At 37.2% G+C, this 18,478-nt stretch overlaps 1 long non-coding RNA gene across 1 annotated transcript in view; it reads left to right on the top strand.

Moving 5' to 3' along the window:
• The first annotated feature begins 1,061 nt into the window (after positions 1–1,061).
• Positions 1,062–18,478, top strand: part of LOC150096388 (uncharacterized) — a 34,074-nt gene continuing 16,657 nt past the window's right edge. The window contains exons 1-2 of the long non-coding RNA XR_016549920.1: positions 1,062–1,153; positions 13,136–13,255. This is a non-coding gene — a long non-coding RNA (uncharacterized LOC150096388). The remainder of the gene's footprint in view (positions 1,154–13,135; positions 13,256–18,478) is intronic.

Here is an 18,478-nt window from a genome sequence, read left to right as displayed (position 1 = left end):
TGTTTATTGGAAATATGACTTCTGCATTACTTCAACCTTTCTCTTCTGGGTCTGGCTCTCACTGATAAGACCTCAATAAAGGTTGAAACTAGTATGGGTGGCTGGCCCTTCCCATAATGCATAGCATTATACATGTCCGTAAGGATGTGTCTTGCATTATGGGATATTAAAGCAATTGATGTGAAATCCTTTGCAACCATATACAAGTAGCCCAGTCATGAAGATACTTCCTGTGGCAACTTTGTTTGCTAACATTTGAATAATGGATGAAACCAACAATATAATTTCTTGGCATCTTTAATTTATACTGATTTCCAAGACAACACTGGAAGAATTGCCTGTTTTCCTTTTGAGTGAAAAGGCATTTCAAGGATTTTATTTATACATGCAGTATGAATCGTGCATTTGTAATCAAACAAGGCATGTGTTATGTTGCTTTCTTAGTAGTACTCTTATATAAATGCAAAGTTGTGTCTGTTGTGTTTATTGCAGTTTTGTTTAATTTTATGGCATTGTTTTGAACTTTGTAGATACCTCATGTAAATCTTAAAGATAAATCCTTTCTGAATTTTTAAAAATATCACTTGCTGTGTTACTCAAAAATTAAACATATAATATTAGAGTGAATTATAATTTTCCATTGATAAGTAAAAATTTAATTAGCTGTATTTAACATGTTCAAAGTCTATAATAAATTTAGTTTAATCCTTTACCCAAGTGTAGGCAAACAAAGTTTGGGGCCTGAAGTAGTTCAGGACTGAGGCAACTCGTAGTAAAGATGGACCAAGATCTCATCACTCCTTGTCTCAGTATCTCCCATAATGCAAAGCACATCTCCTTGCAGACATGTATAATGCTATGCATTAAAGGAAGGGCCACCTTCCCTTAATGCTATGCATTAAGGGAAGGTGGTCCTTCTTTGTTTGCCTACACTTGGGTAAAGGATTAAACTAAATCTATTATTGTATGAAGTTACAATTTTTTTTTTTTTTTCAACAGACTTACAATTCCAGATGAGTGCCCTCTGTGAGTGATGTTCTACTTCCTGTGATGCATTCAGAGAATATTTTTGTCATACATTGTAGCTGACTATAGAGAACATTATTGAACATTCCTTAATTATGAGGATGGGTTCAAGGTTATATTGTGAGTGGTTGGTATAGTTTAGTGCTCATGTAAAATTGGTGATTTTTATCTGTTCTGTTGTTTTTTCCTTAGAAAATTAATGTTTTATTATTACACGACACCTCCAGGGAGTCCAAAGACTCGTTGTCTTTGGTACATAATATATCGGAGCTGTCCAAAACATGGTCTGCAGATTGGATGCAGCTCAAAAACCCAGAAGAAACGGAACACTAACAAGAACAGCAAAGTAGTGAACGAGAAGGTTTTACTCGCTAAAGAGGATATTGAAAATAATTTAATCTCCAAAATCGCTAGGTTCATCATCATCAAATTCCTGATATGTACCCTCAAGGGGTGCACAGGATATGATAGTACTACATGAAAAATTACATCATTATTAACTTCCTATCTACAATTTTCCTCCAAATCGGTCTGTTACCTGTCAAGATTCCAACATTATCAGATCTTATATTTCTATCTTCTAAGGCACTTTTTACTGTATCAGTCCACCCATATATCTTGGTCTTCCTCTGGATCTTTTTCCTACCAACCTGGCAGAGAACACTTGTTTTGCTAATCTTTCCTCTTCCATTCTGTTTAAGTGACCATACCACCTGAGATTAGCACTGCTAACTCATTCCTGGATCACTAGGTTAAAGCAGATTATTAGACAGATGATGAGGGAACTATAGAAAGTAAAGCAGCATATTTAGAAGAACATAGGAAGAATAAAAAATTTCAACAGCTAAATGGAAAATGAAGCATGGAATCAGTTAAGTTAGTGCATAATTACAAAAAATCTCATAAGTAAACTTGATTATAAAAAGAAGGGTGTTATTTGGTATGATGGCTCTATCATAAAACATGCTATTGATGAGTGGGTTATAATCAGTGGTGAGCTATAAAGGGCTTGCCTGAGCCCTTTGTTAAATTTTTCTCAAATTTGTGAGCACCTTGTTCTTCTTGTTTACTTTTTTATTTTTTCAAAAAAAAACCTAAAATAAAACAGTTTTTTGACATTTATTAAGCGACAAACTCATACGGTAACCTAACAAAGTCATTTTATTCAATCAAAATATCACCGTCTTCATTTTATACATTCATTCAGAGTCTTTCATAATTAAATGTGTCTACTCAGCGAGTTCCGCAATTCACTGAGGTTGGGAAATAAGACGGATTCCCTACGTTATATGCTCATGGGAGAGCAGCAAGAGTCTTTAGGGCACTCACCTCTTCCCAACTCAAATTGCCCTACGAGAAAGGTCGTGTGCTTGGGTGGAATGGCATTTCCCACATTAAAAGCAGCATGATGACCCGATCTTCTCGGATCTGCAGCCAGGCATACTTCTTTGGGATCCACGAAGGTCACCCGGACCCGGTATAACGAAAGTAGTCACCGGGAATATTTTCCAGCACTGTCAAATGGACTCGCACCACCGTATGATACTGGAAGTGTTCGAGATGATGCCTACTCAAGACATCATTTGAAATCCTGTGCTCTGGCACAGAGTCGGGAGCCAACTCCATTTAAGTGCTGCTCTTAGAGCATACAACTTCAGAACCTCTCTGTGAGGCCAGCCAGACCCAGTGTGGCGTGAGCTGTCTCCGGGAATTCTCCATTGTGCTTTATGTACTCTCCAGGCTCCCTCGATAAATTCCCCCTCTAGAGAATCCATTGAAATTTGGCTAGTTAAACTTATATATTATTTCATATTATCCTATAGAATCTTGAGTTGCTCACCAAATATTTACTCACACTGATTACAACTGATCTACATTCATATTCTTACACTAAACTTATATATCTCTCATCAGTAATCACATGGTGACAACATCTCACAAACAGAAAAAAGGGGTGCTTAAGGGTCAAAGCTGTATAACTGAGTGGAGACCTCCACATAGCCTTTAAAGGAAGGCGGAGAACCGACTAGGGCTTCTAACCTAATGTCCAATCCTCACCTTCTCGTGGTGCACCCTGTTGGGTATCTACCTGGATACTGAACAAACGAGGATGGGCTGGCAATTTGGGATTTAGCCGACCAAATTATATTCTTATTGGTTAAACCAAAATAAAAAATGATGGTATGACATGACAAAATTTCATGCCAGCTGGGGCGTTGCCTGGTTAAACAAGGCCCCTGTTGTTTTCGCCAGAGAACCAGGGCGAACAGCGAAAAGTCGGCTACTGGAACAAATCTGAAAACAAACCCCAACTCAACATCACCAGAGTTAAAGATCATTATCTATATGGATAATGATCTTCATAATCACATTATGAAGGAAAGTGGTATTAAACATGATATCAAAATTGGAGATGTTAATGTCAGCTCTTTGCTTTATGCGAATGATGTTATACTTCTAAATAAATCTGCTACAAGTCTGCAGGATTCTCTGACTAAATTGAATAGCTGTTGTCATAGATATGGTATGAAGGTCAGCAATAAAAAGACAAAGACAATGAAAATAGGCAGAATCATTGAAAATGTCAACTGTGTTGTGAATGGAGAACCTGTGGAACAAGTGAAACATTACATTTCAGCTACTTAGGCACGATTTTTAGTGAAGATGGTAAATTAAATATAGAAATAGACAACAGATTCAGCAAAGCTGGTATGTTAGGTAGTCAATTGAATAAATTCCTATGGAATAAGAAAGAAATTAGTCGGAATCGGAACACTAAATTAGCTGTATACAAGACAGAACCAGTTTTAACTTATGGATCTGAGAGCTGGTTTAGAAGTAAAACACTTGACCAAAGACTAGAGACTGCAGATATGAGAGTCCTGAGAAAGATTATAGGCGTGAACAGATGGCATCAATGGCAATATCATATTAAAAATGAGGATATTAGGAAAGAACTTGACATTGTCTGCATCCAGGTCGTTTTGCTGCCACTAGGTTGGCAGCAAAACGACCCGGAGGAAGACCAAGATATAGGTGGATTGATACGGTACAAAGTGCCTTAGACAATAAAATATAAGATCTGATAATGTTGGAGTCTTGACAAGTAACAGACTGATTTGTAGGAAAATTGTAGATAGGAAGTTAGTAATGATGTAATTTTTTCATGTAGTACTATCATATCCTGTACACCTCTTGAGGGTACATGGCAGGAATTTGATGATGATTACAACTGATCTATGTTGATATTCTTGCACTAAACTTATATATCTCTCATCAGTAATCACATGGTGACAACATCTCACAAACAGCTTTATTTAATTAGACATATTGATTCCAACAATCAGTATCAATTCGCAGGCTCCACCCCTTGGTGGTGGATTTTTGACAATTCATTAAATTTTCAGCTTTGCAACCATACTTCCCTTGGAACCCAAACACTTTGGTTTCCCGGAAGCTGCCCGCCGAGTCATTTGAGGAACTCAGGTGGATGGCTGGTTGGTATCGTTTATGGTTAGAACTAGGGTGGTATCCTGCCTTCAAACCTCTGAATTTCATTCTTGATTAATGAAAACATTCTTGGCAAATGCTTTCACGGTAGTTTGTCTTGCGACGGTCTAAGAATTTCACCTGTAGCGTCGCAATACGCCTGTCTGTTCCTCTTAATCATTACCTCATTTTCCGAAAACCAGCAAAATAGAACCGAAGTCCTATTCCATGCACCATTAGTCTGGCATTACGCCTGCTTTAAGCACTCTTTGCTCAAAGTAAACGTGCTGGTCACCCAAGACACTCGGTGAAGAGAATCGAGGAAAACCGCTGAGATTGTTCAGGTCGTGCAGTAACCACCGGGCAGTGGACAACTCATCTGGAACTAAGATCCAACTATGAGCTTTTTAACAGTAACAACTTTAATATACGCTATTGGAGCTGGAATTACCGTGGCTGCTGGCACCAGACTTGCCCTCCAATAGATCTTCGTTAAAGGATTGAGAGTGTACTCATTCCAATTTCGAGGCCTCAATAGAGTCCCATATTGTTATTTTTGTCACTACCTCCCCATGCCGGGAGTGGTAACTTGCATGCCCGCTGCCTTCCTTGGATGTGGGAGCAGTTTCTCAGGCTGCCTCTCTGGAATCGAACCCTGATTCCCCGTTACGACCATGGTAGGCGCATAACCTACCATCGACAGTTGATAAGGCAGACACTTGAAAAATGTGTCTGCATGAGTAAAGACTAGAACAGAGATCAGCAAGTTGAACTGTGTCGTGCAGACCACAGAAGAGTATTATACAAAAGAGCATGCAACTAATTTATTATGTTTTACATGAATGCTAGAAGTATCAGAAACAAAGCAGTAGTTTGTTGCCTTGGTTAATATATTGGGACCTCTTATTGTAGGCATTAGTGAGACCTGGCTATCAGAAGTAGATGTGCTAACCAGTATTGAGTTCAAAGGGTACAATATTTTTAGGAAGGATAGACAGAAGAGGAGCATATTGCTCATTATATCAGATAACTTGAATTCAGTTAGAGTTGAGACCTACTACTCTGCAATACTAGTAATAGTTTTTCATGTGGCAGTGAGGTGGAGTCTAACAAGATTAAATACATAGTAGGGTGTTGTTACAGACCTGGTGAATCGGTTACTAGTGACAATGAAATGCATCACCAAATAAATACAATGGGTGCATAAAGAGTAATCATAACGGGAGACTTTAATTATCCAAACATTGATTGGGTAGCTATGAAATTATTATTATTCCAGGTATCTCCATGGGGTCCGTAGACTCATCACGGGAGACTCAAATTATCAAAACAATATTTATCATACCTCTTCTTGAATTCATTTACAGACAAAGAACTTACAATGTAGTCAGGCAATGTATTCCACTCCTTCACCACCCTCCAAGCAAAAAATCTAGTTCTCACACCCTTGTTAACCACACTTTTCCTTAATTTCCAGTGATAACCTCTTGTTCTTCCATCACTGTCACACACCTGAAATATTTCTGGCATCAATCTTATATAGTAATATAAATGTTTTTATCATATCCCCTCTTCTTCTCTTATCAACCAACCTCTGATCTGCAAGCTCTCAATGTAGGGAGCATTTTTTACATCACTCTCCTCTGAACCCTCTCCCCAACTTCTCATTTCCAAGGAATCCAGATGACCAGACTTGAGCACAGTAATCCAAATGTGGAAATGTCAATGTCTTATAAAGGGAAATAATAACCTCTTTATCTCTGGATGTTAGTGTGTTCCTCAATAACCAAGTAATCCTATGTACAATCTTGGACACCTTATAAATGTGTCCCATGAACTTCATCTCCCTATCAACCAACACCCCCAAGTCCCTAGCCTCATCAATCTCTTGGAGTACTGTTCCATCAATGTAGTACACAGCTCGTAATCTTTTAATCCCAAAATGCATAACTTTACATTTTTGCACATTGAACTGATATCCATTACCTTTTGCCCATTTTGTCAGCTTATTTAAATCATCCTGCAAACTCTCAACATCAGCTTGATTTTTTATTGCACTACCCAACTTTGCATCATCAGCAAACAACTGAATATCTCCCTTTAAGCCATTTCCTATAATGTACAAATTAAACAATAACGGCCCAAGCAAAGAGCCCTGAGGGACATCACTGGTCACCTGCCTCATCCTGGACTCTACTCCTCCATTCATGGCTTTCTGGTATCTCTCCCTGAGCCATTCTCTTATCCATATCACCAGTTTAATATCCATCCTCATCTGCTCCAATTTGCACAACAGTATTCCATGGGGTATCCTGTTCAAAAGCCTTAGCAAAATCCAGAAGTATCACTGTGTAGCCATTTCCTTTGACCAATTCAGATGTCATTCTGTTATAAAAAGTTAATAAATTGCTAAGGCAGGATCGACCTTTAACAAAACCATGTTGGCCCCTATAAAGTATCATATCCTGATCCACCCATTCTTGAATTTTGTCTTTAACCAACTTTTCCAATTCTTTTTCCACCACTCCTGAGATGGTGATTGCCCTGTAATTAACTACCGCAGTTTTAGAGCCACCTTTATGCATAGGAACTACTTTTCCTTCCTTCCACTCCCTGGAGGCCATACCAGAGTTCAAATTTAAGTTAAATAACCAGGTAAGAGGCATTGACAATTCCTTTGCACATTCACACAACACCCGAGCTTATATTCCATCTAAACCTACAGCAGTGTTTGCATTTAAATTTTGCAATATACTAAGTACCTCTGGTTTATTAACTTCAATATACATTAGCTATTACTACAGGTACAGAGATATCCTCACTTGGATAATAGACTTTTGAAAAGTGATCACTCAGTATATCAGCACCCACTAAAGTTATCCTTCTGAAGTCATTCTTCCTTTTACTTGTCACATAGGGGAAGAACTCTTTGGGATTACCTCTAATGAGCAGCCATTTTGCTAAAAGCTATCAACATGGTATATGCAACATTAAACTCGCTGCTACCTCTTCACTGTATGTGGAAACTCATAGATGAGGTGGAAGTACAAGTGCTGTTGCACAAACTGAATAAGAATTCTGCAATAAGAACTGATGAGATATCAGTATGGATGCTAAAAGAGTGTTCAGCTGAACTGGCTGTTCCCTTGACCAGGCTATATAATTTGAGTCTAAGAACAGTGAAGATTCCACAGAATGGGATAAAAATATATTGTAATCCCATTGCACAAGGGTGGTGCAAAGATTAATGTATCTAGCTATCAACCAAACGGTATCTCAGGGGTGGTGTTGAAGATTTTGGAAAAGTTGGTTTAGGGCTAGCATTCAGAAATGGATTGACAGTGAATCTCTGCTTTGCAATGAACAGCATGGGTTTACTAAAGGAAGGTCATGTTTTTTGCAACTTGCTCACATTCTATAATAATGTTACCACAGTAAAACAAGAGGAATGGATTCACCATGATACTTTTGGAATTTGCTGAGGTTTGTGAGAGAATATAGCATAGAAGACTGTTGCATAAATTGGAGATTTATAGTTATAAATTATAATTGGAGATTAATATGTAATTGGATTATAAACTTATAATCCAATCCCATATTGGCATGGATAAGAGAATGGCTGACTAACAGATATCAAAAAGTAATATATGGGGATGTGAATCTGCAAGATTCAAGGTAGTGGTGTGCCTGAAAGAATCAATCATTGGTCCATTGTTATTCAGTCTGTCTATGAATGATATTGAGAAGTATTTGACATGCAACATACAGCTGTTTGCTGATGATGCAAAGATTGGTAGGGTAATCAGGAGTGCTGCTGATATGCAATACTTCAGAATGATTTGAACAGGCTGGAATTGTCAGCATGTGGAAATGGTTGTCATTTCATTGTTAATAAATGTAAGTCCCTTCCTTCATGCTTACATACTGATTAGAATTCATCATAAAAATTATGTAACCAACTACCGTGTTAGAGTAAAACTTCAGTTTAATATAAACCAAAATAATCACTCGACATTTTGACCTTCACATTAATATATCATCTGAAGTATACACATATATACAAAGAAACAAGCTGCACTACAATTTTCATGAAATGTTAAAGTTACATTGATTTGGTCAACCGTAAATAATGGCTAGAGCAAAAATATTATCAATAAAGTTCTTCATAAAACTTCATCAAAAAATACATTATAATATAGATTACAGTAAAACATAGCTATCCCATACATTAAAGGGTTATCAGAAAAAATTAATAGAATTCTACACCATTATAATCTTAATGCCACTTTTAAACCACCTATAAAATTAAAAAACATATTCAACTCCTCTAAGGATCCCTCCCCTCTCTATTGGCTCACCCTGGAGTTTATTGTATCTATTGTATCATGTAACTATATATCAGTGAAACTGGATGTACAATCCTTATCTCTACAACAAATAACACAAACAAGACATTAAATTTAACGATTTCGGTGAAGCAGGCCTCTTAGATCATGCTCTTAACACTCTACACCAAATTGATTGGAAAAGTGCGTTCTCTACATAATACAAAAGGCTGGTATGAATGGAAATTTAAAGAAACTTGTGAAATTTTGATTCACCATCCTGATCTTAACAATAATGGTGGCATAAAAATCTCAAGAATTTGGATAGCACACATTCAACCCTCTTAGTTCAAGTTTTCCAGCAAACCCTGACTTTAGGACTCTAAACAATTTTTCAGCTTTTATTGGCCACCATCCATACTATTTTGTTTTAATTTATATGTATACTTATGAGTTACTTTTGTTTGAACACGTTGCTCTCTAGTTTAATTTATTTTTGTAACCTCAGGGATGATAATAACAGGACTCTAACTTTGATGTAGTTAGGGTTTTTTTTTCACCAGAGGTCAGGTCAATAGTTTTAATGGTTGACCAAATCGATGTAACTTTAGCATACCATGTAGATTGTAGTGCATCTTGTTTCTTTGTATGTGTGTGTACCCCAGATGACCTTAATGTGAAGTTCGAAACGTCGAGTGATTTTGGTTTATGTTAAACTGAAGTTTTACTCTAGCACAGTAGTTGTCTCCATAATTTTTATGATGAAATAAATGTAAGTTCATGCACTTTCCTGTGATTAGATATCCAATGTTCTATTATATTGGTGGGATTATGCTTGAAGAAACTGATGAGTCTAGGGATATTTGGAGTTTTAGTAGACAAGTTGAAATTCAAGGGTCATTTAGCAAAAATTGTAAATATGATTCAGAGAATAATGGCAATGCTGAAACAAACTTTGACATGTAATGATAAGGAAGTAGTTTTGTCTCTTTACAAGGCCTTGATAAGACCTCACTTGGGCTTTTGCATACAGGTATGGTCTCCTGGTTTAAGGGGGTTAGGGCTAGATTTTTTGTCTCATAGTGGTGCATGATTGGAATGGATTGCTTGTGTGTGTGTGTGCGCGCGCGTGCAAGTAGCGTGAATGGTGATTCTGATACAGCAGAAAGAGTGGTGTCAAAAATGAATATCAGGATTGTGGAATACTGATTATGAAGACATTGAGAATTTGTAGGCAGACACTAGCAAACGGGAAAAAGAGAATTGATATGATTGAGACTTACAAACTTCTGAAAGGGTTATACAGAATTTCAGTAGCTGGAATTTTTCATTTTATGAAGGGTGGGGAAAGGATGAGAGGGCATCCATGGAAGTTTGTCAATAAGGGAGTTGGGTTAGATTTTTTTCTCATAGTGGTGCGTGATTGGAATGGATTGCAGTTGTGCGTGTGTGCGCAAGTACCGTGAATGAATTCAAGAGCAGGTATGACACCTGGTGCGAATGGTATGATCTCCTCTCGATGAGGTCTTCTTGACTCCCCAGAGGTCTCTCATAATAATAATTGATGTAAACTGTGGGAAATAACTGATCACATGCATTACTACAAGATATTCTCCTTTTTGGTCATTTGTTCTTCTCTGCTACATTAATTGTTAATAAGAATGTTATCACTCCTGTTATTACAGAATGCATTTGGTGCTTGACTATTATATGAAGAAATATGCCCCTAAGTCCTCTGACAAAAAGAGTTAATTGTCCCAAATTGAACAATCAACTTGAAGTGCTTGAAATTTTTGAAACCATGCACAAGGTTATAGACTACAGAATAAATTTTTCCTATGGCATTGTACTTTTTTGGTAGAGATATATCCACTGTCGGTGCCAGGTTATTTTGCACCCTAGGCAAAGTTTACAAGTGCGCCCCTTATTTCACAAGTTGAATATTTTTTAAAATGAAATTTTAATTATAAAAAATAAATTATTTTGGCATGCTTTATATACAACGTAATATACAATATGTATAATATATGAAAATCAAATTTTAATTTTCTTGCCTTCAATTTCGCAAAATTTTGAAAGTTTTGCACCCTAGATGGTTGCCTAGTTTGCCTAAATGGCAACGCTGGCCCTGGATATATCTAAGCATAAAAAAGCGCTCAACTTCTTTTTCAGCTGGTTGATATTAAGTATTATCTTTTGCTTGGTGGCACACTGTATAGGAAACCAATTACTGATTTGATTGAAGTGTGTGTATCTCCTGTATTGTAAGCTGGAAATCAGTTTTCTGATACACATCTTCTCATCATTGTCCAATCAGTCAGTTATTCTACAAGTTGTTGTGATATTAGTTATGCGACTTTTATCACTACTGGTGATTAGTAATATTAATCAGTTATATATACTAAAACAGAGCACAGATTATTGCCAAAAATGCTTGCCATGCAAGAAATGAAATTAAAGGTTAATAGGTAGTACTGATTTAGAAAGTTGACATGAGATGGGATGTGATTTGACAAATACAAGCTGAGTTTGGAGGACACATGGTTTCCACACAGTTGTATGGTGCTTCGTTCCTCATGCACAGTAGGACATGATGCAAGCAGTAGTTGGTATTACCAGCCATGATCAACTGTCAAACCAGTTGATCATGGGGCTAGTAATGCCAACTTTCTTTCAGTTTGTTGTAATTGAAAGTTTCAGGAAAGAAAATGTGATCTTGGTCATAATAGGAGTGCAGTGAGTTTTCAGCAGCATTGAAAGAGTTTCACAGAAAGCTTTTTTCATTTTGGTGCCTTGCAGAGATTATCATGCTTCTGTAAATCAAAGTGGATTTTCTTAGGCCTACAATCATATGACTAGAAAGCAGCACCATCAAAAAACAATGGCACGATCTCTTGTAACGCAAGACAAAAAAAAAGAACACTTTTGAAAATTATATTTTTTGAAAATAGTAAATGTAGTATGTATGTTTGGGAAGAGACTGGAGATATTTGCAGAGGATTAGGAGAAATGATAGTTTCAGTTTGTAAGAAGTGGTGTCATAATCCATAAGTAATAATACTTATGGATTATGTGTAATCATTGAATATGAGCAATAGCAAGCAAAATATCATGGATGCAGCCATGGAAGAAAGAGTTGATGGAACGGTGACAGTAAGACAGCGAGTAAAAGTGGCTATGAGTTAACAATGGTGATCAGTAAGGCAGCATGCATAGGTGGCTGTGAGTGATCAGTAAGACAGTGGACTTGCTAGGTAAAATGAGATTTACAAAAAAGCATTGAGAAAGTAATTGAAGAGATGAAATCAGAGTTGATAAAGATAAGGCACGATATTAAATATATGAGGAATGAGCTGAGGATAATTATGGATTTGCATGGGAATAGGATGAAAGATTTGAAAGAAATATCAAATGATTTGAGAGTGGCAGTGGATGGGATTCAGTGATGAGAGGTGTAGTGAGTGAAAATGTGCACAAGGTCTGTTTTCTGGGAGGGAGAATGAGCAGAATGGTTGAAGCAGTGGATAAGAGGAGTATGTGAGTTAAAGATCTGGTAGGTGTCACAAATGATTTCACTTGTAACAAGAAGAATGTAAAGAGAGTGAAAGATCACAGTGTGGTAGGTAAGGTAGTCAGTTTGTTGCCCAGGTATAATAATAGTTGAGAAAGTGAGCGAAGATTATGAATGGTATGCTAACAAGTTGTGTAATGAGAGAGGAGTTCATGTTAATGTATGGATGAATTTGAAGGGTAGATAAAGCTGTATAAAAGATGGGCTATATTTGAATGGATTTGGTGTGAGTCAATTTGAGAAACTTTTGCTGCAGGAGAAAATGACTGAAGTGAATGTAAGACCGGAGGAAACATGTGGAAGAGCAGGAGAGTAAGGGAAGCAAGTTTACGAATGGAGAGGTGAATTGCATGATTGAGAATGAGAGTAAAAGGAACAGGGAGATACTGCATGAGAAGTGTAGATGTGTGAGCGTGCAAGAAAGGATCGAGACAGTCAAGGATGTAAGGGTGATATATTTAGGACTGTGGAGAGGTGTAGTATCAGTGACAATAGACAGGAATCGATAGGAGAGAGTGTACAGTAGTCATGTCCGTGAAGTGTGCAAAGTATGTCTACAATTAGTAGACATACTTTGCAGTATGTTTGAGTGCTGTCAATCTTTTTACCCTAATGGAACCCTTGAAATAATTTTTGTGTAGGGTTTCCTTGATATCTGAAAATTATTTTTATTTATATGATATATATTTATGCATTTTTTCCTCTCAGTTGTTATCTCTTACAGAACCCTAAGGTTTTGCAGAATGCTGATTTTCTTTGAGAATTCCTGCTGTAGAGATAGTGTATCCAGTCCTCTTACTTTATTGGTCATATGCAATTATGACATTTGGTGATAATTGACAAAGTAGGTGTTTATAATAATAACTAGAATTCTATAATATGTAGACCTTCTCTATCATTGATGTAAGTAAAAACAATCGAAATTATGTCATTGGTATTACATAAATAAAAATAACGAACTGAAACTTGACATTTTTTTTTTTTTATTTTATTTGTCAGTTAAAAATCCACTTATTACAGACAAAGACGAGTGCTTTTTCAGTCCCAGATTATGCTAGACATTTCTCATTTTAGGCCTGGCCTGAAATATATATAATTAATTGAGTCTAAAGTCTACTCTAAAATTGTCAAGGTTCATTTACAAACTTCCCAGTGGCTGAAACTAATTTACTTGTTTTATACTAATTATATAATACTTTCTACCCAAGACAACTGCTGTTACACACTGCAACTTTAATTTGACATTGCACCTGAAAATTACTTCAGGTTCAATGCAAATGATAGAGGTGAAATGTCGATTATTTTTGGGTAGGTTAAGTATAGGTTTGTATGATTTACACATTGTAACATGGAGATCATTCACAAGATCTGTCCCTTTGTTTTACTTTCCACATCCTTTCTATACCACGTGCCATCTAGTCTGTTTTTTATCATCTCTCACATTTCTGGTAAACTAGATGGTATTATTCTTTAGTTTTTTATACTTATGTGTTCCTAGTGTATTAGCATAAAGTTGTAAGATGCAATAGGGTCTTTTTTTTTTTGTGTTAATTCCACATGTCAGGTCATCAGAGAACCTTCAAGCACATCAGTACTGTTTGTAAGATAGTGAGGAAGACTGTTCCAGAGGGCAATCAGAATAAAAAAAAAAAAGGAGAAACTGGATTAGTTTGTTTGTGGTTGCAATGAAAAGGGATACTGGGGACAGCTGCTGCTTGCATCTTTACATACTAAGTAGCAAGTGGTAGAATGGTAACTACCAGTTTAGTGGAGCTGTGACGATGGAAGTACATGTGGAACACAGTACCAAAACATTGCATCTGTGAAATAAATCTCTTACAGACTCAATATAATCTCTGAACCTAGTTGCTCTGCTCTTAATATAAAGAATTTTTAGGGAGATTTTAGTTGAACCATCCAAACAAGAGCAGGATTAGAAGGATGGGTAGATTTGTGTAGCTAGTTTGGTGAAAAATAGCCATCTTGAATGGAAGAGCACCTAGTTTTTTATATTATTATTATTATTATTATTATTATTATTATTCAGGCCTCCAAGGAGTCAAAAGACTCATCGAGGGAGGTCCTTCCTAACACATAAATTCTGTAAAGACTCATCGAGGGGAGGTCCCGCCCTGAGAAACATAAAGTTTATCATACCACTCTTTAAACTCACTGACCGTTCTCGCTCCCACCACTCCATCAGGCAATGCATTCCACGGCTCAACCACCCTCCACACAAAGAAACCACTCCTCACCCTCTTGCTCACAGTTTCCTTTCGTAACTTCCAGGGATGGCCTCTTGTCATCACTCCTTCCCGCTGATCAACCAAGCGAAAGAACTCCTAAGTGTCAACCCTGTAACCACCTCTCAACAGTTTAAAAGTTTTAATCATATCACCTCTCCTTCTTCTATCCACCAAACTCTGCAGTCCACATTCTCTCAGCCGATCCTCATAACTATCCTTGTACAGTCCTGAAACCATCTTTGTCATCCGTCTTTGTATCCTTTCCACAGTTAATTTATCCCCTTCAAATCCTGGGGACCAAATCTGAGAACAATAATCCAAGTGTGGTCTGATCAGAGACTTATACAATGGAATGATAACCCTCTTATCTCTGCAGGTCAGTGTCCTTCTCATAATAGCAGCAATCCTCTGTGTTACCTTCACCACCTTTGCAATATGTCCCCTAAACTTCAGGTTTCTATTAATCATCAACCCCAGATCTCTTGTCTCCCCTACTTCCTCCAGTATAACTCCTCCCATAGAGTATGCAGCATCCCATCGATGTTTCCCAAACCTCAAGACCTTACATTTTGCTGCATTAAACTGACACCCCCATTCATTTGCCCATCTATCTAGCTTATTTAAATCCTCTTGCAGGGCTACCACATCTGCACTATTACTAATAATCCTTCCCAGCTTCGCATCATCCGCAAACAACTGAATATCCCCCTGCAATCCACTGGCTATGTCATTGATATAAAGGTTAAACAATATAGGTCCTAGTACTGAGCCCTGTGGGACCCCACTTGTAACCCTCTGCCTCCTGGAAACTGCTCCACCATACACAACTCTCTGATACCTATCAGACAGCCAATCCTGAATCCAGTTGACCAATCTGACATCCAGACCCATGTGCTGCAACTTAAATATCAGCTTATCATGTGGCATCCTGTCAAATGCCTTCACCAAGTCTAAGAAAATTGCAGTATATGCCTTTCCCTCATCTAATGCTCTTGTAACTTTATTATAAAAGGCTAGCATATTGCTAAAACAAGAGCGTCCTTTCACAAATCCATGTTGATTCTCACAGATAACATTACCCTCATCTGCCCAATGCTGTACACGGTCCCTCACTACTTTCTCCAAGATCTTAACAACTACTGATGACACACAGACTGGCCTATAATTAGACACTTCCAGTCTGTTACCACCCTTATGCAATGGCACTATCTTACCTTCCTTCCATTCCCTGGGCACCTTTGCCAAAGCCAGACTTTCATTGAAAAGCCATGTTAAGGGTATTGTCAATTCCCTAGCACATTCTCTCAAAACTCGTGGCGAAATACCATCCAGTCCCAAAGCTTTACTGACATCCAGAGTACTCAGTATCTGAAACACACTCTCCTCCTGTACCTCCGGACCTCGTACCAGTCCTATCCCTCTAGCATTAAAACTGACTCCTCTAGGATGAAATACTCCAATGAAGTGTTCATTGAACAATTCCACTATGTCCGCTGCATCAGTCACTCTATTCCCATTTTTATCCCACAATATCATTCTTCCACAGTCATTTCTCCTCCTACTGGCCACATAGCTAAAAAATTCCCTAGGATTTTCTTTGGATCTTAGGGCCAATCTCCTCTCATATTCCAGTTTCGCTTTCCTTACCACACGAGTCACTCTTCTGGCCTGTGTCTTATATTCCTCATGCATCTCTTCCATAGCCTCTTTTTCGCATGCAATTCCTGTTTAATATTGTTTGTCATCCACTTTACTCCAAATTGCGCCCTCTTCTTCACTCGTGGTATACAACTTACCATTGCTGATAACAAATATTCTTTCACAATTTCCCACGCACTGGTGATATCCCGGCCTTCCAATTTCTCCCTCCATGAAACTTCCCAAAGTTGACGTCTAAGACTATTATAATCACCTGCCTTATAATTCCACATAAGTTCCCATCTCTTTGATACTCCTGCATGTCTATTCATTTTCCAAGTCAACACCATATAGTCACTCTCTCCAACTGGTGGGAGAGACGTCAACTTAGTTATTATCAACTCTTCTGATGCTATAACCAAATCCAAAATTCTTGAACCTCTTGTTCCCTCTGTTACATGTTGCCTAAGACATTTGTCCCTCAAGAATTCTAGAAATTCCATTCCCCTATTGTTACATGCATCTTCCTCTCTCCAATTTATACTACTGAAGTTCTGAAGAAGCAATTGATGTGATGTGCTAAGAGAGGCTGGAGATAAACGTTTGCCTAATGAACAGAGATCTGATCCTGTCTAATGTATCTATTATATAAATCAAGTGGATATTAAATCCAGCATTATTTCAGAGCCGAATGTAGAAACTATGAAAGTTTCATAAAAAAAAAAAAAAAGCTGACCAGAGAGCTTACAGGAATACGCTTGCCAGAATTTACAAGTTCCCCTAGCTGGGACCATATAGAAGACATCATCGCTTTGCCCAGGTATCCATATATTCGCCTTTTATTTATCCACTGGATGCTTGGACAAAGCGATCATGTGTTCTATATAGCCCACACTAGGGCAACTTGTAAATGTTGGCAAGTGTATTCCTGTAGGCTCTCTGGTCAACTTTCATAGTTTTTACATTCAGCTCTGAAATAATGCTGGATTTAATATCCACTTGATTTATACAATTTTGCATCACCAAATTGAAGCCTTTTGGTTCTTTATTTTAGAAATAATGTATCCCTTACTGAAGGTAAGGGTAGGTGAGCTGAGATGCCTTTTGTTGAGAGAAAAGGCAAGACTTTTGGTGACATTTAAGTTGACCAGATAGTTCTCTACCACTGAAAGATGGTATGGAGATCAATATTTAAGAAGAGAAAAAAAATTTACAAATACTAATTTCAAAGAATTATTTTCATTTGTAAGCTTAATTGTTAGTGACATTGAGGATCAGTAGTTAAAAAAAATTATACATATTACAATTCACATATTACTTCTCCACTTCATAGTTGGAAGGGGTGGAGTAGATCAAATTTGAAAAACTTAATGACGTTTAAAAATTGCTTAACAGCATTCACAGACATGACAAATATAGAATAAAATGGGGAAAAAAATGTAATTTTAGCCTTAAAGAAAAGAATCCATAACTACACTTATGGAAAAATGTTTATTTTTTGTAAAGTTAGTGTTATAACTTTCCCTTTTTGAAATTCATAATTTTCATTTAGGATGCCGAATCGAGTCGTTTTCGACTCCTGGTGATTCTACTCTCCTGGCCATATCTTTCAGAATTTCAAGGTCATTCCAGTTGCTTCTTTAACTCCATCCACCCATCTAATTCTAGGTCTTCCTCTTCTCCTGCTTTCATCAACTTTGTTAAGCATCATCATCTTCTCCAGACTGTCATTTGTTTGCATAATATGACAATTTTTGCTTAATGATCATAGCTTCGAGGGAGAAATTGGCTTTATTTGGTCTATCATTATCGGTTTTGCTTTGCAGTCCATGGTATTCTTAGTAAGCATCTCTAAAATCTATAATTCAGATGCATCTATCTTCCTTCTTTCACTCTCTCTTTCAGGGTTCAACTTTCATATCCATACAGTACCACAGGGAATACCATTACTTTCACAATTCTGATTTTTGTTGCGAAGCTAATATCTTTATCTTCAAGGATCTTGCTTAAATTTGTAATTGTTTTCTTTCCAAGTAATAATCTTCTAACTGTTTCAGTACAATAACCATCTTTATCAATTCGGGATCCTTGAAGCACAAAATTCTTAACCACTTCCATTTTCTCCCCTTCTCCTTCAAAATCATTAAGTTCACATGTTGCCATAACTTTTGTCTTTTTGAGGT

The sequence above is a fragment of the Typopeltis vanoorti genome, chromosome 19 (assembly GCF_054136105.1).
Source record: "Typopeltis vanoorti isolate ZY-2024b chromosome 19, IOZ_Tvanoo_1.0, whole genome shotgun sequence".
In the NCBI taxonomy this organism is placed as follows: domain Eukaryota; kingdom Metazoa; phylum Arthropoda; class Arachnida; order Uropygi; family Thelyphonidae; genus Typopeltis; species Typopeltis vanoorti.
The sequence above is the reverse complement of the archived record's forward strand: the minus strand, read 5'-3'. Positions and strand labels throughout refer to the sequence as shown.